Below are 27701 nucleotides of genomic sequence, written 5' to 3' on the forward strand. Positions count from 1 at the left end.
GAATTGCGTCGTTGCAGGGCCCTGGCGTGGTCGCGGAGGGTGACCTTGACGGCGTGCGACGGTGGCGTATGTCAACGCTTCTGGCTGGGGCTGCGGTAATTGTAGTTGCAGCTCGGGAACTCTAAGCGATCGGTGCACCTCTTCTTTCACGATGTCGGCGGTCGAAGCCACTTGAGGCTGCAACGAAGGCAGGACCTTGCGCAGTTCTTCACGCACAATGGCCCTGATGGTCTCCTGAAGGTCGTCGGAATCCATTCATTGGATGGCGTACTGCGGCGCGAGCCCCTAGCGGTTATATTGCCGGGTGCGCATCTCCAGAGTTTTCTCGATCGCTGATGCCTCTGCAGAAAACTCAGCTACGGTCTTCGGCGGGTTACGAATAAGTCCTGCGAAAAGTTCTTGCTTGACGCCCCGCATCAGGAAGCGGACTATTTTCTCCTCTGACATTTCCGGGTCGGCGTGCCGGAAAAGAAGGATCATCTCCATGAAGGTCGCGATCATCTCGTTTGGCAGCTGCACTCTGGTTTCTAGTAGTGCTTGGGCTCGCTCTTTTCGCACGACGCTTGTGAACGTTTGCAGGAAGCCGCTTCGGAACAGGTCCCATGTCGTTAAGGTGGCTTCTCGATTCTCGAACAAGGTCCTAGCGGCATCTTGCAGTGCGAAATAGACATGCCGCAGCTTGTCGTCGCTGTCCCAACTGTTAAACGTACCAACCCTCTCATACATCTCGAGCCAGGTTTCCGGGTCCTCGAATGTTGATCCGCGGAACGTCGGAGGTTCCCTGGGCTGCTGCAGCACGATGGGGGACGCTGGGGCTGCCATTGGGCTTGCCTTGGCCACAATCTTCTTGGTCTTCTCAGGTAGAAGTCCGTGCTCCGGGGGCAGCTGTTGAAGACGGCGGCTTGCTCGATGCTCCGGGACTACGTTGGTGGTCTCTTTTGCGGTCCGGGCTTGGATCACGGCTTGTCGGGGGCGTCCGGTACATGAACGAAAAGCACCTCCACCAGGGCCGGTATTTTGTAGCGATGCCTTTTCCGATTCTATGCTTTTTCAGGCTTATCGCGCTTGGCCAGTGGTCAGAGCGACGGTCTGCCCACATTATCAACGGGATTAGGCGGCCGTGTGTGGTGGATGATAAGAACAGCATAGAATAAGGCATAAGGCATCGCTACAAAATAGTGGCCCAGATGTCACATGGTGGTGACGTTGAAGAACACAGTAGCAAATACTGTGAAACACAATACTAACTTTTATTGGGCAAACCTGTGCCCACAAAAACAGGCTACACTTATAGCACAACAATAACGGCTAACACGGTCGGCGATCGTCGAAAATCTGATCAGCGTGTCAAGCGCATCGGCTTTTATGCAGCAGTCGTCGAATGTTCCAGACTAATCGTTCGGACCCGCGTGCCTTCCGCAAAGTTCTACACCTTTCGCGTCACGCGATGAAATCAGATAACACAAGGTTCGGCGACAACAGATAGCCGGGTAGAAGCATCGATAACTTTCCAGAAACTTCGGATACATGCAGGCGCGTCCCGCGCTGTACGTTTACATTTGTTAAGCGGCGAAACGTGGTCGCCCGATAAAGATAAGTACACGTATCACTATATATACTGGCAAGTTCACTGGAGTGGCAAGGGAGCGGTAAGAAGCACATTAAAAAAAATCATGGCATATGGTTATGTTTGTGTTATGAATTAATGCACTGGATTACAAAAAAGAAGCAGCGGGAAATTGCACGCGGAGAACACCGATAAACATACAGTGCGACGCAACTCGAGAAATAATATTGAAACGTCCACGAATTTAGAAGAGGAAAAAAAAAGATCGAATCGTCGCGATGGCACATCACAGTCCCTGTAGAAGTCTCTACAATGAAATTATTTTGGACAACTGTGATAGCGCCCACGCAACAATGGTTGATTGTATTCTGTCGAATGCTCATATTCTGCTGCCTAAAGCTCATGGCACGGTGTGAAAACGCGCACGCGGTGAAAGCGAAACAGTGCGCGGACAAGCATGCAGACGCGCAGTCGGTCGCTGCGAATCTGTGCGATCGCTGCATTGAGGCTTCATTCTATTATGCTCCATTCAATTATACAAACACTATGGGAACATATTTCACATAGTTTGCTCTCAGCGTTTACCTACCTTTCACGCAAGAAGCCGGTTCGGGAGACTCCTTCACGGCGACCGCGCGCAGTGGCGTTCACTGTACGTATTCGGTAAACAGATAGCGTCTGTAAACGATTCTGTGCTTTCAGTTTGCCCATGATTATTATTTAGACAGTAAAAAACTTCTCTCGTTTCGAAAGTACTTACAGAAATGTCCGGGAGAGCTCGTGCGTGGTGTTTTCAGTGAGCGCTGACAGCAAAACCTCTGAGGACCGCGCCGCGTGATCCCTCATAATACGCCAGCCAGGCGCTTCTGATAGATGGCGACTCCGTAACTCCTCGCCGCCAATATGACTCTGCCTAGGCACAACGGAAGGGGTTTCTTCGCGTGTTGTATGCGTTTATCCCGTACGCATGCGGGCATTGCGGGTGCGGTCCAGTTAGTTTACGGTCCGCCGCTGGCTGCCCGCGCGGTGAGGCAGTGGGCATGGACGCCCCATTTGGTGATCGCTGTGTGTGAAGGGGCAAGGTCCTGACTTGTGTTGCATAAGTAGCGGGTCGCTTTTTTCGTCGCGACGATAGATTGGGTTTTTTACCAGCGCTCCTACAGGAGAGCTAATGCAACGTGCTTACGGAGGCCTCGGGAGAGCACCTGAGGTTATATTAAAGCAGGCGGCGCAGGATCTCCAGGGCACCCAAGTGGTAGTGGGGGGATGAAAGCTGAAAGCAGGGTGGCCCGTGGGTTGGGGCACGCGCAGGCCTCGGCGAGCACCAACCAACGGAGCAGTCCGGGTTCTAGCTTTGGTGTTCTGGAGGCGCCGACAATAATGCGAAATAATGACACGTTGTTACAATCAGTAAAAAACACGAATAATCACGTCCAGCCGCCAACTTGTGACGCTACGTTCCGCATTGCCGCGCCCGCGACTTCTGCAACACGAGTCCGAACTTTGCGTCTGAAGGTACGTCGAACAGGCTTTCTCGCGCCTGCGGTGCTGGTGCTGAGTCAGTCATGCCGGATTAAACTTTTCTTGCTTGTTACGGCGCTCTACCTTCAAAACAACATCACTGATTTTTCCAGGGGAGCAGTAGGGGCCGTAGTACAGGCCCAGCGGTCACCAAGTCGGGCGTCAGTGTCCGCTGCTTCACCTATTTTATCGCGCTATGGCAGCCAGTGTCCGAGCGTATGCAAGCTCGACGTCACCCCCAATGGTAGCACGCCTAGGGACAAACGCCTACAACATGCGCTATGAAACCTCCTCCGTACTACCTGCAGAACGAGTTATATTGGGGGCGAGGACTTATGGAGTCGCCATCTGTCGGAAGCGCCTCCCTTGCATATTATGAAGGACGACGCGGCGCGCTCCTCGTAGGTTTCGCTTACGGCGCTTGATAAAAACACCATGCGGCAACCCTCCTGTGCATTTCTGTAAGTACTCTCAAAACAAGGGAACTTTATTGCTGTCGAAATAATAATCTCAGACAAACTAAAAGCACAGAATTGTTTAGACGCTATCTGTTTACCGAATATGTACAGAGAAGGCCACTGCGCGCGGTCGCCGCGATAGAGTCTCCCGAACCGGCTTGCGTGAAAGGTCCGCATTCGCTGAGCGCGAACTAGGTGAAATATGTTTTTGTAGTGGACAGTCTGTATAACCAAATGGCGCATAACAGAAGGAAGCCTCAATGCATGCAGCCATCGCACGGGTTCGCGGCGACTGACTGCTCGTCTGCATGCATGTCAGCGCACAATGTTTCGCTTTTACTAAGAGCGTTTTCGCACCGTGCTGTGAGCTTTAGGTCGCAGAATATGAGCATTTGACAGTCCACAAGCAACCATTGTTGCGTGGACGTTATCAGAGCTGTTCAAACACAATTTCGTTTTAACAAGGGACTTCGACGCCTACGGCAACTGTGATGTGCCGTCGCGAAGATTCATTATTTTTTCTTTAAAATTATTTGACGTTTCAATATTATTTTTAAATTTGCGTCATTCTGTATGCACTTAGCGTGCGATTTCGCGTTGCTTCTTTTTCGTATTCCAGTGCGTTAATTCAAAGCAAAAACATTACCATATGCCATGCCTTTGTTTAATGTGCGTCTTACCATTCCCCTTTCCATTCCAGTAAACTTGTCAGTGTTTAGCATCAACAAGTTCGTAGACCAAACCGTCGTGACATTAGCCGACCCGTCCGACGCCATGTGACCTTAGCCGAAGCAGCCGCTGTGTCCACGTGGTCCCTCATGCCACGTTGCGCCGATGGTGGCGCCAGCTTTTACAGTGGTGGCACTCGCCCCCAATATTTAAATGGACACTAAAGAGAAAAATAACTTCTTCCGGATCAGTAAATTGCCTATGTACTACACCAAAAACACCACACTTACCACGATGAGACGCTTGGTAAGCCAGGAAAGGTGGAAGAATGAAAGACGGGTGGTGACGCCCCTTGAAGTTCCCGCGCCTGGTCGCTGTGACGTCATGGATTTTGATGGCATCCTCTAGGGCGTACTTACTTATATAGCCGTACAGATTCACTACATTGTGTTCTAAAGGAACCAAATATTCAACATGGTAAGTTTCGGTAGCCTGTACTCAGCCGACGCGGCCCAAATGAGAAAACATACTTTGGAAACCCTGACGTCACAGTGACGTACCGGCGTCGGGGTTTTGGGCGCGAAATTCAAACACTGATAATTCAACCTTCATTTTCTCGTCTAATAATCAAACTATTATTTTGAAATGACTGCCTGCAGTGTTCTCAGACAATGCTTTATTAGTCTAAACTGATTTGTTGTTTCGCTTTAGTGTCCCTTTAAGGAGCAAAAGCCCCCAGATTTTCTCTCTCGCGCGCGCTCTTACTCGCGCCTGCGCACAAAAAAAAGACTGGCGATCCTTGAACTGAACGTCTCGTCTCCCGACGGTGTCATCGTCGCTGCCTCTCTAATGATGATGGTGATCTAAAGAATGAAATGACGCTTAATTCTTTCCGTCTTTAGCTCATTACCATTCGGAGAGGCAGTGACGACGACAATGAATGGAACCGCAGCCGGCCAGCTCTTTGTTCTTGTCTTCCTACCATGGCCTCGCAGGTCGCCCACCGTTCAGCCGCTTTTTTTTTTTTACCCCGCCTTCCTTTTCCTTACGTAACGCAACGCGCCCTCGTGCGCCTCGAATGCGAGAACGCAGAACCTGAGTTACGGATCGCCGACGCGGGGGGTCGCCACCGAAACATCTGGCCGCGGCCGCCCGCCACACGCTCTTCGGGACCCACATCATGGCGAGTAGTCGGCTCCCAACGCTGGGGATTCTCCGTGAGATTTGACGTCTCTCTCTAAAGCTCTGTCAATGTCCGTTTTTACTTTATTATGATTATTTTTTGAGTGCAGAGTTCTCTGCTGGGCGCCGTAGGTGTAACGCACGGCAGGAACACGAGCTGTGCGGCTGCCACTGCTGGGGACAAAATAATGTCGACGCGAAGTCGGAGTCGCATGTAGACTTGAGGCGGCTGTTTGGACCGGACTCCGCGGGTACCGACACTGAAAAATGGAGGGGTGTTTGTCACAGCCACGTCGCAACTCGCACGGTGTAGGCAAGAGTAAAAAAAAAAACCGTTGTTGCGTGGTCTTTTATAGCGCCAATCAAAGCGCATGGAGAAAAAGAACATATCGAACTGAAACAGAACAGAAGGCGGCGTGTTTTTAAAGCTTCTTTTCTTTTTTTTTTTTACGTAAGATATAAGCACCCGCGCACCTGGTCCCCTCGGAGTTGCGTATCCATTTGTAGTCCAATAAAGCTGGTAGAACGTTTCAGCTGCTTGCTGAAAACGATTTAGCCGACCTATCAAGACAAATATATATGTTGACAATAAATAAATAAACAAATAAATAAATAAATAAATAAATAAATAAATAAATGCGCAACAGCCGGCATTTACGCTGCTGTTCGTCGTTGGTGCTGCGTACGCAGGACTGCCACTGGTCCACGTACGACAGGTCTGTAGTTAATGGGATTATTCGCGTAGTTGGCCAATGCGTGTATTCGAGCCGACAGATGCTGGAAAGGGCGCATATTTGCTAGGCGTGGTTGGCGGGAAGGTCATGCAGCACACCATCCCATCTTTGCAAGGAAAAAAATTATTAAGAACAATGTCCAAACATCCACTCAGCCGTCCGTGGAACAACTCAAAAGTTCTTGCAGGCTAATCACACGTGGGTGAAGGCTTCAATGAGGTGCCCTTTGGTTGAGAGGTTGTTTTATGAAGGATATGAAATGTAAGGTCAATAACGTGCGCACTTGGGCGTATCTTCATGCATATACACCCCTGTATAACAGCCAAACGGGTACGTAACGAATCACATATAATTACTTGTAACCAGTTGCATTGTTCTTGTCAATTTTGTAATTGAACAATGACTTTGTTTACTCGGTAACGCTCATTGTAGTTCAATTACTTTCTTTCGGTAACCAAATGCATGTCACCAATTACTTTATTGACGAGACAAGCTGTAACAAACGGCGCAGCTTTTAGAACCTGAATTTGGCGAAAACTACAGCGCAAACGCTCGCGATCGCACCACGCAGCAGCCTCGAAAATGCGCGTTGTTTTGACAGCCAATCCCCGCGGGCCTCAGTATTTCTTTGTTCATCTTAACGCTCCACCGGATATTGGCCGACCAGGTGCTGGTACGTCTCGATAGTGAAGGCAACTTAGGCCCCGTGACAGGCCATGGAATCACGTACGAACAATTTTTGTAGCTATTCATTCTTCCAACGGGTTACGCAGCGTCTTCTCCAAATCCCCGAGACAAGCGGCCTTCTAACGCCATGGCGTTAAGGGACCCGGTCGCAGAAAAGCCGGCAAATCTCCCGAAAAATAGTGCTCGGACGCGCAATGCTGTGAACATTCGTGCCGCCTACCGCGTTGAAACTCCACTGGTGGCTCGACATCGATGCGGTGCCGAAAACGTGCGTAATACTGCAACTCCACCTTGAAACAGAAAGCGCTCCGGGCCTCGTTCGAACTGCACCGTGAACCACGTAGTTGCCAGCTTGCATTGACAGCTGTCAAATTTAACGAAAAACCTGTGCGTTACATTTGAGGGACACTTAAAAACATCACAGTGCTGACGAAATCGTCTTGCAACGTCGGCCCTCTCTTGCAGGCGGTGGCAGCGCGTGCCTGACTTCTCGTACTCGTTTGAGGCGCGGTAACACTGCATCCATACGAAACCGACAGGACGCTGACGCCAATGATTGACCGACTATTGTGCGTCACTGAAACCATTTTATTAGACCAGGCCGACAAGGACGCAACGGACGAGTGCGAGTTGCCGCATTGCGACGGGCTTTCTTATTGTTGACGGCACCGACAAAATCAGCGTGCCGACCATCGTTCGACCGAACCCCCGCGCGATCGGCCATCGAACTGACAACGCGATAGCGAAAGCGTCTTGGCTTGTATGTATAATTAATCGCGCCCAAAATGAGTCAAACATGCCTACAAGTAGAAATGCACAAGCTCCAGCCATCTGAAGCCGTGCACATGAAGCTTGAGCCAATGTTCATCCTGCTCAGCGAAGGTTAAGTCTGGCGCCGTTGAGTTCGTGCACCCGCAAGGAGTATACCGGCGGACCTGAACTGACATGTAAGCAGTTAGGAAGATGGGAACTGCTTTTGTAGTTCAGTTCTGGCCTTATCCGTTTGAAATTAGCTACACTTCACTTCGCACGGCGCGTACACAATAGGCAGCAAGCGGCGACACGGCGCTGTACCAACGTCTGTATGTCACCGTACCCGAAGGCTGCCAGTCGCATTCGCTACGTAGATGGGTGAGGCTGTATACGTGTTGTTAACCTGACACATTTCTTAATCTCAGAGATGCACTGTTTACCTCTGCGTCAAACGGGAAACAACAGACACTACATTCTGTAAAGAGCAGCAAAACAACCGCTTCGCTCAGTTACCAACGGTGTCAGCTACCCGCTTTTTCGCGAGGGAACAACACGGCCTATAAATCAGCACCTATGCAAGCACAGTTCTTTATAATAATGCTTTATGGCACGCGCAAATTGTAAGTATGAAGGGGTTAAAGAATAGCGAGAATCAGTACTAAATTAACTGCCAATAATATCTCTATCTGCATCAATGTTGCCGTTGTTTAAGTGGTTCGGCTGCTCATATTGACTCGTCTAGGGTGGAACAACACGGCGCAGATGCGCAGATGTGTATGTTTGGCTACATTTCGACATTATTTCATATCAGCGAGGCACCTTTTCTCAATATTTAACGCTAACAACCACCTCTGCAGGCTGTAGATGTCAGTGCAAACAAATGCACGCTTTGCTAAACTTCGAAGACTTCTTCAATAAGGACTTCTTGAATATGCGAACTGTCTAAATAATATGCAAAACGAATAAAAAAAGCGAGCTCCAAGTGCAGAAATCAGCGACAACAAACTTCAAGGCATCCGTGTCGGCAAACGGAACTCAGCGTGCCTTTATCGGCCACACTATTTGCACAGCAGCGCACTCAGGCCTGCTCACCCAGTTGTCGGTGAGTGCTACATAGCCTCCAGGAACGACATGCTGCCCCGAAGAAGCCATTAACAATGATTCGTGATCCAGGAAACGCACAACCGACGCGCACTCAACGTGGGCACAGGTACAGAAGTCAGCCGGTGAAAGCCCCGGCACCCTTCCAAAACGTTTTCGGCGGCGTGCGGCAGAGGGCAGCACAGGAAAATGGAAAAGGCGGATTAAGCGCTGTGCGTCATGGAGGACCCAGATGCTGAGCAACCATAATCTTGTGTGCAAGATCCGTATACGTTATACAACACCGTCCTACCCCTCAGCACGAGCATCAAGCGAGCTGGCTAACCTACCTGTCTTTTCTTCTCTTTTTCCTCTTCGAGAAAGTTTTCACTGTCGCTGCTCATGTCTTCGCAACGAATAAGAGGGACGATGACCGACAAAACTTTTTCGAAGCAGTTGTTAGTGCAGATATGCGATGTACGAACTAAGGGCTGCAGAGGACGCACTGAAATTTGCAAGCCAGCACGTTCTGTTTACTGTATTTATGCAATGTGAAGAAAATTTCGGAAGAAGGTAAAGTAGAAGTTATCGATTGGCATTATGTAATTGCATAAATACTTTCACTGGGCACTAATTGGTAGGGGTAATTCATTACATATTTCAAACAAGTAATTCTTATTGGTTACTTTTTTTCTTTAACGTGTTCGAATGTACTTCAGTCACTCAGAATTCTGACATTTTCCCAAATGCAACCCGCCGCGGTTGCTCAATGGCTATGGTGTTGGTCTGCTGAGCACAAGGTCGCGGGATCGAATCCCGGCCACGGCGGCCGCATTTCGATGGGGGCGCAATGCGAAAACACCCGTGTACTTATATTTAGGTGCACGTTAAAGAACCCCAGGTGGTCGAAATTTCTGGAGTCCTCCACTACGGCGTGCCTCATAATCAGAAAGTGGTTTTGGCACGTAAAAACCCCACAATTAATTATTAATTTTCCCAAATGCAGAGCGAATTATGGAGCTCAAGGCTTAGATAGTACACTACTGCGTCTATTAAACAAGTTTAATTAAATACATGTCGATGCATCTAATACTTCTCGGAAAACACTGATTCATGTGGTTTTGGATGTGTCTAGCCCAGTGAAACGATTTTTTTAGATGTCCGTCTAATTTACTTTGCCATAAACAACGCGATGGACCAACACAGAATTAATTGGTGCCTAGATAATTCCGATCAGTGGTGCAAGCTGTGCGGCGCATAAATCAATTAAACTAAATCAACGTGCGCATATATCAATACAAAACGACTACATTGTATTGTTCCTATTCCATATGGTCATAGTAATTTACTGGTATCTGCTAATCAAATTAAATATTTGGGCCTTACGATTGATTTGATGCTTCAAACTTGGCATAACATGCACATATATATATAACGTGTGCACGAAGAAGTGAATCAAAAGCCGGAATTATGAAGGGAGAAACCAGATCAAGCAACGAGAGGTGTACAGCTGGCTGCCTACAACAGTTTATCAGACCGGTCTTAGTATATGCGTTGGTCGTGTGGTGCTCTCATCAAGAAAGTCTGAAAAATAAGGTCTTAGAAAAAAAAAATTCAACGCCACGTATAGACTTCATAAGTTCTAGGTACCGAAGGACACTTAGTCAGGTAAATAGATGGTCGCGTCCAACCAATTAGACATTTTGGAAACGTAGGCATAAGAATCCACTAACGGTCTTTCTTTTTCACGCGGTGCAAATACAACTCAAAATTGATTTAAAAAAAGTGAGTGTGAGGCATCTAGGGAAACGAAGTGCCCTTGTTAATCACAGTTGCGTTGTAAATGCTTGTACTTTGATCCCAGTGATTTACTTCGCCTTTTTTTTTCCGTCTGTGATTCAACCACGCAAAAGGTTGCCACGAGAAGGGGGGAGGGGGGGGGGGGGTCTCGGCTTTGTAGTGAATTTTGGGAATTTCAACTCTTTAAATCAGTTTTTTCAATATTATGCGGTATCTCGATGTCTCCGTGCGCTTAGAATGCATGTTTCTTCCTTTCCTTCTTTTTTTTGCTTTTTTTCACTTGTTTGCGATACCTGTAAGAAAGTTTGTTAGATGGTTGACAGTGAATAGATGGTACGTTCGGTGTAGCACTATGTTGGTTTGTCCCACTGTTTGTTTCTTGTATCTACCATCAGTATATCCAATGCAATCGTCACTATGTCTTGTATAAGGTCTTTTATACAACTGTTTATTATTTTTGTGTATGTGTGTTAGCATCTTACTTTTCCTGCATCCGTTGCTGATCTATTCAATATTGATGTGTCTTTTCCTATTTGACTACGTGCTTTACTATAATGCGTTAAATACCTTTAGTGCTGCTACTCAAATTCAAATTTCATTCTGTCGAATATCCAGATAATTGTTTGCTTGATTTTCATAATTAACTGTAGCCGACTGCGGACGCGCACTGTAGCTAGGGGTCTACGGGCTCGTGAAGCTGCGCACACAGCCTCGGCTCTCCCTAAATGACAATGACAAATAAAGTTAATTCCATTCAATTCCTCTAGAAAATTACCATATGCATACGCTAAGAAACATTGCAAATCGTAAACACTTTCTTAGAACAAAGCGCCAACAAAAAGTAGGAATTTATTTATGATAGTGACGAAGCTCACAAGCCAGCTAATCTGCCTTTCGCCTCCAAGAATTCGACGAGTTTCATAGTTCTCGTTCATTCATTAATTCGTTATATTGCCTACCCACTTGCATTTTTTTTTACTGAAGCTGGTCTTTCTTATGTTGTAACTAAGAAATGTATCGGTTTTTAATAAAGGCCCATCAAATTTTTTCACGAGACGGGGCCTGAACTTGGAGGTCCTTGCCAAAAATTTAATGCCGGCGTCGGGAATGCGAAATACGGCATTAAATGTTGAAGGTTGGCACTATAGCTTGTTTTTTATATATCACGAAGAAATTTCTCCATTTACCGTATACAATCCTCATTCGAGTTGGAATCCAGGTCAAAAAGTTCAAACAGTTACGCGTCGCTTTCACTACTAACACTTATTCAGGTGCACCTACTAAAGATGTTGGTTCGTTTGTAGTAAACAATCTGGGGCGCCATCGGAGATATTTGGTTCGATAGGCGTTCTATTCGGTTGATGCAACGTCACTAAGTGGCAGTATGCAAAATTTGTTACAGCGGGGCGGAGAGAGCAGCCAATCAGGAAGCGGTGACCTCCCCGGAAGTTTACTTCCGTCGTTTGTCGTCTGCTTGCAGACAGTATACTACAAAACGAAATGTTTCTCGTCTTCCAAATGAATGAAATCTTTATCTAAAAGAAAATGTTTTTTTTTTCTCGAGCCCAAACACGTTTTCAAATAGTAGTAGGTGTGACTACTGCAATTTGTAACTATTAGTTTCTTTGCATCGTCGCTAGGTGGTGTCGCGCACAGCGTGAAGAAAAAAGAAACGACGGGAAGAGTGGCGCAATTTTCAAGAGGCAGCGACAACATTCCAGTGGCTCGCTTGCACCGATGATGGGGTGGATTTCGCTGTACAACCAACGAATTATTTGTTTCGAGAAACAAAAACGACGCCGGAATTCCCCTTCTGCCATTTTTTCAAGCGCGTTTCGCACCGCCACCCGCTCTCATCCTTCCTCTAGAAACGCCAGCGCAACAACGTAAGTTCCCAACGGAAGCGGCATTTTCGCGAATTAAACTATGGATTGGATCCAAACGTGCCGTGCCGCAGCCGCCGGTTGGATCCAATCCAACCCACCAGACGCGCCATGCGAAACCGTATGATCGCCCCAAACTTTCCAGCTCCCGTCGGGTTCGGCGCCTAGCAGACAAAATTCTCGGTGGGATGATGATTGACAGGAGCGTGTCGTCATTTTGACGTCACCAAAAACGGGGCGGTGCCCCGCGGCTGGCGACGTCGGCGCGGAGTAGGCCAATCGCGCGCGCCGGTAACCGAACGAACGCGCCGAACAACCATCTCCGATCGCACCTCTGTGCTGTATAAGAAACGAATTGAACGGGGTGGCCCGGTAATCGCTGGCTGCAGTAGCTTACAATATCTATGATGCGCCTAAATTATAATGCGCATGTGGGGCTTTGGATGCTCACAGTAAGATGTGCGCATAAAGCTCTCCACAATTATCGCGGGAGCGTCGACCGGCGCGAAGAGTCCGCGCCATGTAGCGGGCCACATCGACGGTTCACGCGAGCAGAGCGTACCCTTGTCTGAGCACCGCGTGATATTGGCCTCGAGTTCCACCACTGGAAAAGCTGGCGCCACCGTCGGCGTGACGTGCTAGGAGGGATCACGTGGACATAGCGGCCGCGTCGGCTGCTTCGGGAGCGCCGAAGCGAGCTGAAAACGAGTTTAAATTCCCTCGTACGTTGCGGTCCTCATTTAGTGGCGAAATTTTCCCCCTTCGAGCGTCTCCTTTATAACGCTTGCAAGCACTACAATAGGTAGTGGCTGCCTTTGAAGGCGCGCAACATGGTAGGCTTCTGCTCGGTGCCGCTGGGCCGGACGCAAGTAACGGAGGCCGGTGTCAGTCTTGTTCACACGTAGCCGCAGGACAAGAAGCTGCGTGAAGCTTGGCTCGCGAAACATAAAACAGGCAAACAGTCATCGGTTACAACTCGGGTATGCGGCAAGCACAGACGCGAGGAAGATTTCTGCTACGGCGCCCGGTCTGCGATGTTCTGAAAACGCGCACTGAGACGCTCGCCCCAGTCCGCTGCCCGACTAATGTCATGATGGTTTGGTCAATGAACTTGTCGATGCTATAGATACTGGCAAGTTCAGTGGAGTGGAAAGGCAGCAGTAAGAAGCACATTTAAAAAAAGCATGACATATGGTCATGTTTATGTTATGAATTAATGCACTGGATTACAAAAAAGGAGCAGCGGGAAATTGCACGCTGAGAACACCGATAAACATAGAGTGCGACGCAACTCGAGAAATAATATTGAAAGTTCAAAGAATTTAGAAGAAAAAAATACTGAATCGTCGCGACGGCACATCACAGTCCCTGTAGGCGTCGAAGTCTCTACAATGAAATTATTTTCGAACAGCTATGATAGCACCCACGCAACAATGGTTGCGTGTATACTGTCAAATGCTCATATTCTGCGGCCTAAAGCTCATGGCACGGTGCGAAAACGCGCGCGCGGAGAAAGCGAAACAGTGCGCGTACAAGCATGCAGACGCGCAGTCGGTCGCTGCGAACCCGTGCGATCGCTGCATTGAGGCTTCATTCTATTACGCTCCATTTAGTTATACAAGCACTATAAGAACATATTTCACATAGTTTGCTCTCAGCGTTTACCTACCTTTCACGCAAGAAGCTGGTTCGGGATACTTCATCGCGGCGACCGCGCGCAGTGGCGTTCACTGTACGTATTCGGTAAAGAGAAAGCGTCTGTAAACGATTGTGTGCTTTCAGTTTGCCCAAGATTATTATTTAGACAGTAAAAAACTTCCCTCGTTTCTAAAGTACTTACAGAAATGTCCGGGAGAGCTCGCGCGTGGTGTTTTCAGTGAGCGCTGACAGCAAAACCTATGAAGAGCGCGCCACGTGATCCCTCATACTACGCCAGCGAGGCGCTTCCGATAGGTGGCGACTCCGTAACTCCTCGCCGCCAATATTCCGGTAGGCCTCGCCTAGCCCCTGCGGCTCATCCTGCTTCCAACGCAAACAAATGCGCACACTTATTTCTGCGCGCACGCTGGATGCAAGGAGCGGTGGTATGCAACTTATGTGCTCATAAACTGCCGGGGACATTTCGGATTCGTGAGGGCAACCAATAGCAGAGCATGTTCAGACACACTGATGCTCTGCACGCGTGCGCCTAGCCTCGATGTGGTTTCGCGGTTGCGCTCCGTGACAAGGCGCTGACCGGTCGATGCGCACGCGAGATTAATGAAAATATTTGAGCGCTGTGCATTCATCAATTTTGCAGAGGAATGCTACTGCATTCACGTTTGGAAAACAAAGCCCGAATCCATCAGGAAGCTTGTGGCTCACAATAACATTCCACGTGTCCAATGGCACACGGAATTTAGCCGCATAACGTTTTTTCGCACTTCGACAAGCAAACTGCACGTTGGTACACGTCACTGCTCTTGACTGATATAGAACGCGACATCCGCGCACTAGAGCAAGCAGACGCTTCTACCTTCACACACACAAAAAAAGAGCACTTGTAAATACAGCTTTCTCATGTGGTGTATTCTAGACTCGAATGTATTCCTGTGACTATTTCTTAAGCAGTTAATCATAACAAATTTCTTAAGGATCTGCTGTTGAAATGGTCGATTCCCGCGAAGATTTATTAAAGTGAAGCATTCTTTGCCTTACTGCAGGGGCCTTGCTGGACGATCTGCAGCGCCCTGCGGCGACAGCGCTACGCCTTGGTGTCGCTACGGGACGAGTGCCGGCAGCTCTGCTAACTGCCACAGAGACGGTTTGAGGGCGCTGCATCTTGGTGCAGGCGGACGGTTATGGAAGCGCATTTTTTTCATATTTCGCGCGACTTCTTTATCAGCCGGCGAAAAAAATAAATTGGCAAAGAGTACCTAGCGCTGAAAACTTGCCAGCCTTTAAGTTTCTTTCACTTTCCTACAAATTCTTCATTGACAGGACGACATTCAGAGAGTAATTAAAAATAGTAGCTACTTGCAATTATTATGAAATTGAATGGTATCGACAAAATGATTACTGGTGACTACTCTACCCTACTGCGAACAATATGCACTCGGTTATCACCGCGCAGAATGGCCCGTCTTAAAACACACACACACACACACACACACACACACACACACACACACACACACACACACACACACACACACACACACACACACACACACACACGCACGCACGCACGCACGCACGCACGCACACACACACACGCACGCACGCACGCACGCACGCACACACACGCGCACACACACGCACGCACGCGCGCGCACACACACACACGCACACACACAAAAAAAAAAAGCTTGCTGCATGATAGCTGGGACACCCTGTATATGCGAACGCATTTTACAGGCCTCATTGTGGCGGGCTCGGTCACCAGGAAATGGCCTAAACTGCCCGTTGCCTTTTTCGATGGACGGTCTAGGCTGTTCGTAGCGCAGCCTTAGCCCTCACAGCGGACTTTGTACTGACACACCCAACGCGGGTCTGCTGCTGAATGTAAGGTGCGATCTTATGTGGATTTAAGGGAAGATTTTTAGCATTATGTAGAGTTCCCAGGGGCTCTTCAGGTGGCACTGGAGTCCTCTAAGTTTTTCAAGAATATACTGGGGCATTTCGACAAGAACCGCCGTGTCCGTAACAGCTGTTCGAAGTAGCGCGTTAGTGGAATTGCAGGCATCCTAGCTAGGGAGAGGGGTTTTCATACTTTCTCTCTTTCTACAAGTCTCGCCGAAAGAATTACACTTTTTTAGAATACGTGAATCATTCGTCACATTGTAGGAAGGCCGTATTCATTTTCGCCGCCAATCTTCTCAGCCTGCAGTGGGAGAAAAAGCGTCTGACAGGGCGCACCTGGTTCTGGGTTTTCGCTTTCGCCTTATATAGTCTACAGAGCCCGCAAAGAGCGCCTGTGCGGGTTTCCTCAAACACGCGGCCAAGGACAAAGCTGTGGTTTTTTTTTTCGTTGCGTAACGATAGCCTGTAACTGTCGTCAACCGTTGCGAATTAAGTCCTCTTGAGTAACAGGAAAAAATAGTGACCTAAGCGCAAGCAGAAAACACAAAAACATGGGCGCGATGCGCAGGCCAACTTATCAGGCTGCACACACATAAAGACGTCTTGGATGTAAAATACCGGGAGGGGACACTTATACAAAGGCACGCAAAATGTCGGCTTTGCTGTAACGCATATAGACACAAGCCCCTGTCGCCGCCGCAGACCGTAGATAGCGGTATGGCAGGGAGCGAGGGAAAAGGTCGCGCCAAGTTGTCGGTCAGCCAGGTCGAGTCCCGGCGGTAATCCGTCTCAATCCTTAAATACGGCCCCCTTTCGGCGGTGATAATCTCTGAGCAAAAGTATCTTTTTCGGATGCGACGCCTCCATGCCACCCTCCCCGCAGCGTTTGCGTTTTCAGGTCGATCCATCATGCGCCAGCGGGCGTTCTCTCCCTCTCTCACACGCGTTTTTTTTTTAAAGAAAACCATGCACCTCCCGTTCTCCGTTATTCGGCTGGCTGGGTAGCCTTTGCGCGAGCTGTTAGCGGGAAAATGTCGACTCCCCCGCTCACGCTTCCGACAGGCCGTCTCCGGTTATACTTCTAGATATTTCTAACGGCGAGCTTTAAGCAAGCACGTCAGCTCTTCGTCAGTGATATATTAATTGAGCAAGTGAGCAGAATAGATGCCGGAGAATATATTGTTTCTTCAATTCATTTCGCAAAGCTCTAAAGATATGTTAAATGAAGGTAACCGGTCCTTCTAAGGACGTGTAGTTACGATAATTGTTACAGCAGCAGCCCGCTACACGGCCCGGAGTCAACTCCCGTCTCGCGAATATCGTTACTTCCGAAAGAGGGTGGACATGCGCGAGCTCCTCACTCACTGGCTTCTCAAAACCGCGCATGTGCTCCGCCTAAACCCTCTTTTGTTGTTGTGCTCCGCTGAGCTATACGCGTAGTGTACAACTATACGCCTCGTGCACCGCCTATAGAGGCGCCACTGAAAGCCACCTAGCGGACGCTTCCAACAGTACACGCGGGAGCAATAGCAGACGACAACACTTTGCAGCAAGAATGGCTGAAGTTCGCGGCTGCGACTTCTCCTTTGTTCGAGTGCCAGGCTGCTTCTTCTGCGGTGACAGCTGTAGGGGAGATGCTGACCTCTGTGCAAGCGGGTATGAACACGATGTTACCGGTGTTTGGGACAACATGGTCCACATACATGCAAGGTGTGTCCCACACACAAACGCCATGAACCCCATTTACATGACGTGGAGCTCATGTTCACTAGCCAATAAATTTTGTTGAGTGATGCGATCTCTCGATGGTTTTTTTTTATTCTACCCTTGCCGCAATGCTGCTTCTGTACCTGAATAATAAGCACCCGTCGTTAGTGCAGACGTATATCAAACAAATCCGCACGGTGCAGTCTCTGCATATGCCGTTGTGAATTTCCTGCCGATGAATACATGTGACATCGCCGAATAAGTGCAGTCGAAGTCACCTAAAGTGGAGTAATTGCCAATGTATTGATGGAAACGCGTACACTAGCCAACGAAGTCACCAAACACACTGGTTAATAAAAGCGCGTTTTAGGGCTGTACCGCCGATGCAATTCTGCTGCATACGCCGATGAACTACCCTTCCCGCTGCAGTCTGTGCAATTTTAATTTCCCCAAGGGAGCTGCTTGGAAACGTACAAATCTAAAGACTGACTAACTTTTCAGTACTTTTTTATATTACTAGAGAGAGGTGCCACATGATATATTTAAAGACAGAGCAGCGCCAGTCAAAGTCGATGAGTGCTGGCGGCAAGCCGCGGTTTAGTCGTCTGCAGCGTAAGTATAAGAAAGAATTCAGTTGAGTACAAAACTCACAAGCAAGAAGAGACTACGTTGTGAAACAAACAAATCACTCGGCATGTTAAGTTTGCTCAAGCAGCATCGAGGTGTGATGACTTCCCAAACGGGACGCGAACTTTTCAGCGGGAAATGGAACAAAAATACCATATGCAGCAGCTATTAGCAATTGTCACCCTGAACTACCTATCTTCTAAACACATTTCCAAAAACGCAAACAATATCTAAGATGCCCTCGGGCGAAAAGAATAAAGCTGTTAAAGAAGCACTTCCTTGGTATCATTCCGATAAGACACAGCGTGATTTATATACTTTACAAGCAAGGCATGGTGAAAACTTCGCAGCTCAAAAGAATCGACAAGATTTATGCATGGAGCAACTAGCAACCATTAAACATGTGCAAAGCCACGCATAAAATAGATGTAAAAACATGAAGTGCGCGACAGCTGGTGCGAGGATTTACCGGGCCACATAAAACTAACAATTTCAGTTCTTGCAAACTTCAGTAGCTTCAACATACAACGCAATGCGCTCGTGCAGTCGTGCTGCCTAGCTAGCGCAACCCAGGTAGCACACAAAGTCTTGAAAACGTCGTAATAAGGGATTCAACGTCTGAAACGGATTTTTGACCAAAATCGACCCATCAAAGACGTTCCAAACAATATAGCTTAAAAACGAGGGGTGAATACGTTTTGATAACGTTGGAAGCCAGGCAGCTTAAAAACGAGGGGTGAATACGTTTTGAAAACGACTCAAGGCGCCACCGCCACGCCACGGCGCGTCAGCCTCTTTAGCGGCTTTTACTATATTCAACAACCCATCAACGCGATCCAACCTTGCGCAAGGTGGCGATACCGTCGTCAAATCATGTGACCAAGGTGGCCACGTGATTCGTGATGCCGGGCAGCCGGGCGAGCCGGGCATAGTCGCGTCATCATGGCGTCGTCGCGTCACCGCACTCGCATTGCGCTGTGGTGTGTTTGCGGCTGTTCTGAATGTGCTGCCGCTGCCCTTTGCTACGTAAGTGTTGCAGTGTTTTGCTGTGAAGAAAACGATATTCTGTGATCAGTTTGGGTTGTGCGATATGTTTGCGTGGTTTTAATTTGGAAATCAGTAGTGTTTTCAATTGTTATGTGACCAAGGCGGCCATGTTATTCGTGAAGCCGGGCATAGTTGCGTTATCACACTCGAATGGCACTATGGTCTGTTTGCGACTGTTCTGAATTTGCTGCCGCTGCCCTTTGTCATGTAAGTGTTGCAGTGCTTTGCTGTCAAGAAAACGACATTCTGTGATTAGTTTGGGTTGTGCGATCCGTTTGAGCCGGACATAATAGCGTTATCGCACTTGCATTGCGCTGTGGTATGATAGCGGCTGTTCTGAATGTGCTGTCGCTGCCCTTTGTCATGTAAGTGTTGCAGGGTTTTGCCGTCAAGAAAACGACGTTCTGTGATTAGTTTGGGTTGTGCGATCTGTTTGCGTAGTTTAATTTGGAAATCAGTAGTGTTTTCAATTGGAGGGCGCGGAGTGCAGTGCACTAATCAGCTCTTCAAGTTCGTTGTCGTGTTATGTGAGGCGCCTTTTCACTGGCGCTGTAATTAAGGTGTTAAGGGCAGTATAAGGACGAAAGTTAGAGGGACGAAATCGTGCCTGTGTGTCCCTAGCGTCGGGATCGGCCGCTATGCGTAGTCCTAACAAGAAAGCATTTTGCAGAATGCGAAGAAAGGCGGCAAAATTTCTGTCTGTGCGCACCTTGCCGATCTCCACGATAGAGCCGTCATCGTGGTATTTTAGTCTCCCGTTTAGCTAGAGTGTTGCAGACAAGGGAACTCGTTCAAACAGGCTTTTTTTTAATGATTCAGTACTCGTGCGGTATCTCAAAAGGTGAGGTCAAGTGCTCGCCCTATTTTCTTCCCTCGCGCTACAGCGCACTGACAGAATTTTGCGTGCACCATACCGTGCTTTTATCGTTTGCGCTTCAGGTTCTCGATTGTGTTTTCGCCCCCTTTACCCACGTGATGGGTATTTCATGGTATTACCGGGTACCACATGTGTCCATATATTGTGTCCAATATATGAAACGGCCAAATTCGATTTTATTTAACGCCTCAAATGGTAGTAATGTATTGAGTCCCTTGTAGCTTTGTGCTTGTTATCAATTTTACTATTTGGCGAATGGATACAGCATGTACGCTGCATAACTCGCTTGTGGATACTGCATACGTGAGTCGAGTATGCCCTTGGTATAAAATAACTTGTATGCTTTAGGTAGTACGATTGTTTGCAGTTTGGGACATGTGTCGGAACGTACGCTGTGCGCCCTTCGCGCTTTACGGCTGCCTGCCGAGTTCGTGCGGGTGCCATGTGTGCGCATGCAGTTCGCGAAGCGCTCTCGCAGTTTTTTTTTATATATATATACATGTGTTCTGTTCGCGCGCTTCGCACAACAGGGCATGTCGCAGTTCTTTGTCCTCGTGCAACACATTTTCCTAGCGTACGTCTGTGCATTATTTGATACAGGTTTCACACGGGGCTCTTTTAGCCGCTATCCAGTCCGTTACAAATCTAATTTCTCGGTCGTGATTGGCTCCTCTGCGCAAGCTACGAGAGTGAGCCAGTCGCATCGATAATTTCGATCCGGATCGGGCGTGATCGCGATCGAGAGTGGTCGCGTGACACCAGTTTTACACATGGCTCCCACATAGGGAACACTTTAAGTTCAATGCTTCTGAGTGAAGAGCAAGTGCATATATATGCCAGTGGTGATATGTGGGCAAGTCTTTCTGGTGAAGCCAATACTTGAGCATTCAAAACGTTTCAATTACCAGCGTAGTGCATCAACCTGTCTACTTCGACAAAATGGAGCACCACTGCAGATATCTGAGCATACCTGTCCAGGGCAGCAACTGTGTCTACATTGAAACCACTACTAGCATGTGCGGCAGTTCTATTTCCAGCAGCGGTACTGCACAATAATCAGTAGGGTGCTCTCAAGCTGTTTATCTATGAAGCTCTGCCTGGACTGCGTGCATTGGTGAATTGGTAAACATCAGTGGAAGTGGGGGTGAATTGGTAAACATCAGTGGAACTGTGCCTGGACTTTGTGGCAAATGTTTTTGGATGTGAAAGTGTGAGTAAACTGGCAAAGAATTTGCTCTGGGCTACATGTATTAAACGTTTTTCTCATTCAGAGTGCTTTTTTTTACTTTAGGAGACTGGAGATGTGCGCAAAGTGTGACATGTCAGTGTGCTAATTAATGTATTTGCTGGTTTGCAAATTATTTGTTGCGACTTTGTTTTTGCCAGAGAGGTACAACTTTGCCTCTTGTAAAGGGCTTTTTAGATAAAACACTTACTATTTATTATGACCATTGCTTCCTTTGTTGCACAAATGCAGCTTCCAGTGCATTCCAGTTTATTTCCATGTTTATGTAAGTTTCTAATATGAGGCTTGCATATTCATTTCTCACGTTCTGGAGTGGCAAGATGCAGCATTACTGTCTCATCGTTCGCTGTACTACAGTAGTGTTCACTTGTTACACTGAATCCCCCGTTTAAGTATTCTGTACTAATTTCACTTTTTGCTTTTTTGTTGTATGGTTATTTTTTCTCGCCATTACCTTCTTTGATATATCCTAAAGACAATATTTCCAATTTTGCATTTTTCCCATTTTTTTATTTCTGTCACAGGATTGTTTTATGATGGTATGCGATGGTATTACTTTTTATGCTCTTTTCAAGCTTCTAGCCGATTGGTAACATTGCTTGGAGGCAGTTACCATCCGATTCATACTTTTGCATTTTTCAGTCTACTTCTTCCATTCGCTCCGATGTCACTTCTGCATAACATATCTAGTCCGTCTAATAGCACGTGTACTTTACTATGATAAATTAGACACTTTAGTACACTCCAGGTTTTTCTGTTCATTTTTGTATGTGTACATGGAATTTTGTTTATGTGCTAGTGAATGTTCACTGTCGAGTTCATTACGAATCCATTCTGCGACTTTTGTCATTGTTGATGTACCTTTACTTCTATTTGCATTTCTCACACAGTTTGTTCGAACCTTGCATAAGCATTACATTTTAATAAAGTGTTTTTGCTTCGTCACAATGTTCTCATTTCATGCACTCTTGGCATGAAGGGCTTGGTCTGGCCACCTGCCAAGACGTGGCCATTTGTTCTTTGCAGGATGTCATTCCCATTGTGGTTGTAAGCATCGTCTCTTACTAAAAGCGGTATTAAGGATTTATTATTCCTAACAGGCTCATTTTCGTGCGACTTGGTAGAGGATGCGCCGGCCATGCGGGGAACAGTGCTTGGCACTCCATGGCTCTTACAGTCAACACCGACGCTTCTACTCATCTGGGGCGCGATTGGAGATCGTTGTTCGAAACGCCCGATCAGTTTCACCTCACGCGATTGGCCTATAGGCCGTGCCAACGGGTGCGGCTGACGACGTCTGCGCGGCATAGGCCAGTCGCGTGAGGCGAAACTAAACGCGTGTTTTGAACAACGATGTCTGATCGCGCCCGTCACCCGCGAAAATTAGCTTCAGATGATCGTAAACCTTTCATGACCGCTTCTAGACCAGATTTTTGATAACGTCCTAAAAACACTTAGAAATTGGTTACGAATAGTTTCGCCAAAGGGATTACTTGTGTCTTTCCCAATCCTATTTCTAGACCAGCTTTTCGAATACGTCTTGCAGACCTGTTCTAGATCGTCTCAAGAAAGTAATCAAGCCGGACATTAGCAGAGATATACGACGTTTTCCCGCCGAAGTTCTGTCATTCGTGTCTTCTTTAACCCGTTTTTGTCGTCTTGGATAAACGCTACGAAAACGTTACGTATCTCTTTTGTGCTACCTGGGAACGCGGTAAGGAAACGGAAAACAATATAAGCGGCAAACAGCATTCCGAACTTTAGCGAAATGCCTTTAAACCTCATGCTGCACTGCAGACAAACTTCGTAGCTCACGCGTCTAACTATGACCTAGGGGAAAAAAACACCGACGAGACAAAGGAAAGGATGAGAACAAGAAATTTCCCCTCGAAGCGACGGTCCATTTTTGCTACCGTTGCTCCCGCTATGAGGCTTTGCCGGGAATGATTAGAACCGTATCCCCGGCACGTTTTCACCGGTATTTGAGCCCCCCACCCTGCAACAATTCTTCGACATTCCCTGAAGCTTTGGCCACCCCACACGTGCAAATGGTGTTGCCTATCTTGCTCTGATCAACGACACGATCAACGACACAACAAACTACGGCGCGCGCCAGGCTCCTCTCACGCGTGTTTTGCGCAAGGCCGCCACCAGTGGCGCGTCCGTCGGCGTGCATGGGGCCTATAGAGGCGCCACTAATGGCCACCTAGCGGATGCTTTCGGAAGTACGCTCGGGATGCAGTAGCAGCCAACAACGTTTTGAAGCAAGGGTGGCTGAAGGTCACGGTTGCAGTTTATTTTCGTTCAGGTGCCCAACCGTCAGTTGAGCGGTGATAGCTGCAGGAAAGGCGCGAGCCTTCATGTGAGCGGACATGTACACGATGCCACCGGAGTTTGGGACAACCCAGTCCGCATTCGTGTCGGGTACGTCACGCAGACAAGCGCAATGAAGGCCAGTTATTTGAAGTGAAACTCGTGTTAAGTAGCCGCTTTGTTTTTGATTAAAATGCGATTCTCTATAATTTTTAAATCTACAATTGCCGTAATATATTTACGTACCTCAAAGATATATACACACTTCCTTGTTACAGGCTTATTTCTCAAAAGACTCCGCAAAGCGCGATGCCGGCACACATTGTAGTGATCTTGCTACCGATTAGTACACATGACATCGGCGATCAAGTGCCGTCAAAGTAGCCTTAAGAAAAGTAATTACGAATTAGTTAACGGAAATTAGTTCCCTAGTCAACACAGTCGCCAAACGCACGGGTGAATAGAAGCGCGAGATAGCGCTGCACCACCTGATGCAATTTCTCAGCGACGAATTGCCCTTCCTGCTGCAGCTGTAGCAATCTGAATTTATTTTTTGAAAATCTAAAACGCTGGTCTCACCAATTTCTAAGTTTATTTCTCGAGTGTTACGGAAGAAACAAGCCACGCGATAAACAAAGGTGAACCAACACCGGCCAAGGTGGGTGGGCGCTGGGGGGAAGGCCGGGTTATCCCTTAGCCTAATAGCCATTGAACTCCCATACGCCACAAAAGATAACACGAAATGATTAAATTGGGTACTAAATGCGCAAACACACACAAATAAAAACCAACCTTGTAAGTTTGCTCAGACAGCATTAGGGTGCAATGACTTCACAAACATGACGTGAATTTTTCAGCGAAAATAGATCAGCAATACCATATGCCGCAGCTAACACGAACCCTCGCGCATGAGCTACTTCGTTTCTGACACGTTTCCCTAGCAACCACAATGTCGAACATTGCTTTGGGAGGTCTTGAAAAGTTGCCGACGATTTCTCCGACTGAACGCCACCTATCAACCGCGATACGGTTTGAGACACTTCGCAGTACAATTAACAGCAACAGGTAGCAAACACATGTTCACACAAAGCCCAATACGTTGCGCGTTTTCCAAACCACCACTACCCATATGGCTCACCTTTCACTTCCCAACCCTGTATCACGGAGGAACGAACGTTATAAGAGGAGCCGACGCACTTCCCTCCTAAATATTCAATGTCACCGCGGGAAAAAACGTCACTTGCATTCGAGTCTGGTGCCGCCTTGAGCTTGAGTTCATCGATTAATTTCTCAGGTTCTGCAATAAATTCAGCACACTTTAGCATACAGTGTTGAATGTTACGAAGAGCTTGACAATGCGCACATGACGATGATGGGCCAAATCTGGGCGAAACGAATAAAGTTGCTAAAGATGCACTTGCCTGTGATCATTCTCAGAAACTCAGCGTGATTTCAGCCCCTTAAAAAACTAGGGGAGGTAAAAACCTGGTACTTCAAAAAAAAAAAAAGAAGAATCGAGGAGCCATTTCCCTCCGTGAATGTGGATGACCACCGAAGCTGCAGCACATCACACAGGGTTGGACAGTGGTACATGCATTTATTTTCATCATTTGGTAATGGTAGCGACATTAGCTGTGTGATTAGTGCGATATGCACTGATTGGTTCGGTTACAACCTCAGAGAATCTTGGCCAAAGTTGAATCTATACACGAACGTTGTTGAGTAATTGAGTGACTTGGATTCGTGTGGCACTTCAAACTAAACTGTCCTAGCACAAGCTCAGTGAACCATTTCTTGTCTGGTTTTGAAATGTAAAGTGCGCGGTCCTGAACTTCTCGATATCACACTTAGGTGTGCCTGAATATATATATATATAGACAGTGTATATGACAATTCCGTCTTTCGTTTGTGAGATACAGGCATCTCCACAGTCGGTGGCGTTGTCCTCTTGCCAGACAAGGGTGTATAGTTGTACATACATTTTGTCCTTACCGTATATGGCAATGCCTCCTGCTCGTCAGTCCATGTGCTGTTCACAAACTATTCTAGCATACCCATCGACTTGAAACAATGCATATTGATTTATTTATTTCATTTATTATTATTATTATTATTATTATTATTATTATTATTATTATTATTATTATTATTATTATTAACAACGGAGTGTTTGACGCCTGCTTCACCTCCGCCGCGGATCAGCCCTGTATTGCACTATTTCCGGGGTCGGCCCAAGCTCACCTTTTTCTACTGTTGACGGATGGACACGAACGAAACACGGAACGCTAGCCATCAGCTGGCGGGGCGATATGATGGGCCGCATAAAACCAACAAAAATCAGTCCTTGCAAGCCTCAGAACCTTTAACACACAACAGGATGCACTAGTACATTTGTGCACCCTAGCAAGAGCAACACGGTAAACAAGCGGCAAATGGGGTGGGAAGCGGCATCGAGATCCTAAACGAAATAATCTTTACCCGCATGCTGCATAGCGGACAAACCGAACGACAACTTAGCTATATAGGTCGTGACAAACTTTGTCGCTTGCCATAGTAAACATGAATGAGTGCGACAAACACCGACATGACAAACGAAAGCGTGATAACAAGGAATTTCGCGCCGAACGCGGCGATCGATCGCTACCGTCATTCCCGCTCATGAGGTCTCGCGGGAAATGATAAGAATCGTGTCGCCGGGAAGGTTTTTCAGGTATTTGAGCGCCCCACCACGCAACAATTGTTCTTCGACGTGCCTTGAAGTTTTAGCCCCCGCACAAAATCAACGGGTGTTGCTTAATTCACTCCGAAAACGCGACTCAAACAAAGCACAAGCAACGGCGCAGAAAACGACGGCGGGCGGCTGCCTCCGTTCCCGAGTTCACTTAGGGCGCTATTCTGGACATTCCCTCATTTTCTTCGGTGCGTGACATAGGCTCGACGCAAACAAAATGGCGCTGGTGGCCCAGTTTTGCTTACGTAACGTGACGCCAACTTGACGTTTCGCCTAAGAAACTGAAATGAAGGCACTGAATGTAGCGTTATCGGTAAAGCAAAACAGCTTTCCTCCGCAGTAAAAATAAAGTAGCTATCTCAAAGCGTATGATTATTCCGTCGAAAAAGCTTCTCGCTTCCGTCGTCTGCTGCGTACAAGCCGTCGTCTGCTGCAATAGCTAGAATGCGTGTCCCCGGAAAATGGAATGAGTCATCGCATGTTGGCGCCAACACGCTTGTTTTCTTGCTTCAGACAACATACGCAACCTACCAGTGGTGATGCGCGCACGTTCTAGGCCACGTTATTGCTATCTCGTGAAACGCAAGTGACTCAGCCCAGCTCGGCTGGCTGAGAAACGGCCGAATATCACCGATAGCGTTGTGGGCGCCAGAGATATCCACTAGCGCGACGCAAGCGCCGGCGCTGCCATATCTTGTTCATTTCGCTGGTTACTCGCACTGCGGGAGGAAACTTCAAGGCGCCGCCTTGCGTACATTTCTTATTATAAATTAGAAAGGTGCCGTTGTCATAGCTTTTTATTGTGCGAAAAGGCATTAATCTTGATTACAATACAAGTGCAGCAGTGAAAAGTGGACAACATTGCCGAAAGCTTGCTATGTTCAACCAATATTATTTCGTATAAACGCGTTCTTTTAAAAAATGATGGCCCCAAACACAAATGCCGACACCACCCGAGAGCGATGCAAATACTATGAGCACGCGTTACGAAAAAAAAGATTTTCGTGGCGCCAAACGACGGGGAAAATGAGGCGATACGCATTCCTCTCGGCTGCCATTGGATATGGCTGCTCATTAGCATAATTCGCGCGGTTCGTCGCAGCAAAAATTATGGCGGAAAATCTCAGCAATGGCGGCCCAGCGCAACGTCACGCATCGTCAAAATGATGTTTACGGAACAGCGCTTTCGGTGACGCTCCTCACGAGATATTCCTTCAGCCAATCAGCAAGCTGGCATGGCGCATATCTTGGATCGCCA

At 47.6% G+C, this 27701-nt stretch overlaps 1 protein-coding gene and 1 long non-coding RNA gene across 2 annotated transcripts in view; both read right to left on the reverse strand.

Moving 5' to 3' along the window:
• LOC135914745 (PR domain zinc finger protein 12-like) overlaps window positions 1–27701 on the reverse strand; it is a gene marked incomplete at its 3' end in the record, with an annotated part of 198328 nt that overhangs the window by 126989 nt on the left and 43638 nt on the right. The gene's annotated exons all lie outside the window — the stretch shown is intronic.
• Window positions 5540–14313, reverse strand: LOC135914768 (uncharacterized). The gene is made up of 3 exons (XR_010568410.2): window positions 14175–14313; window positions 14004–14064; window positions 5540–5657 (listed from the first exon to the last, which is right to left on the reverse strand). It is a non-coding gene; the product is annotated as an uncharacterized lncRNA (long non-coding RNA).

The sequence above is a fragment of the Dermacentor albipictus genome, unplaced genomic scaffold (genome assembly GCF_038994185.2).
Source record: "Dermacentor albipictus isolate Rhodes 1998 colony unplaced genomic scaffold, USDA_Dalb.pri_finalv2 scaffold_14, whole genome shotgun sequence".
Classification (NCBI taxonomy): domain Eukaryota; kingdom Metazoa; phylum Arthropoda; class Arachnida; order Ixodida; family Ixodidae; genus Dermacentor; species Dermacentor albipictus.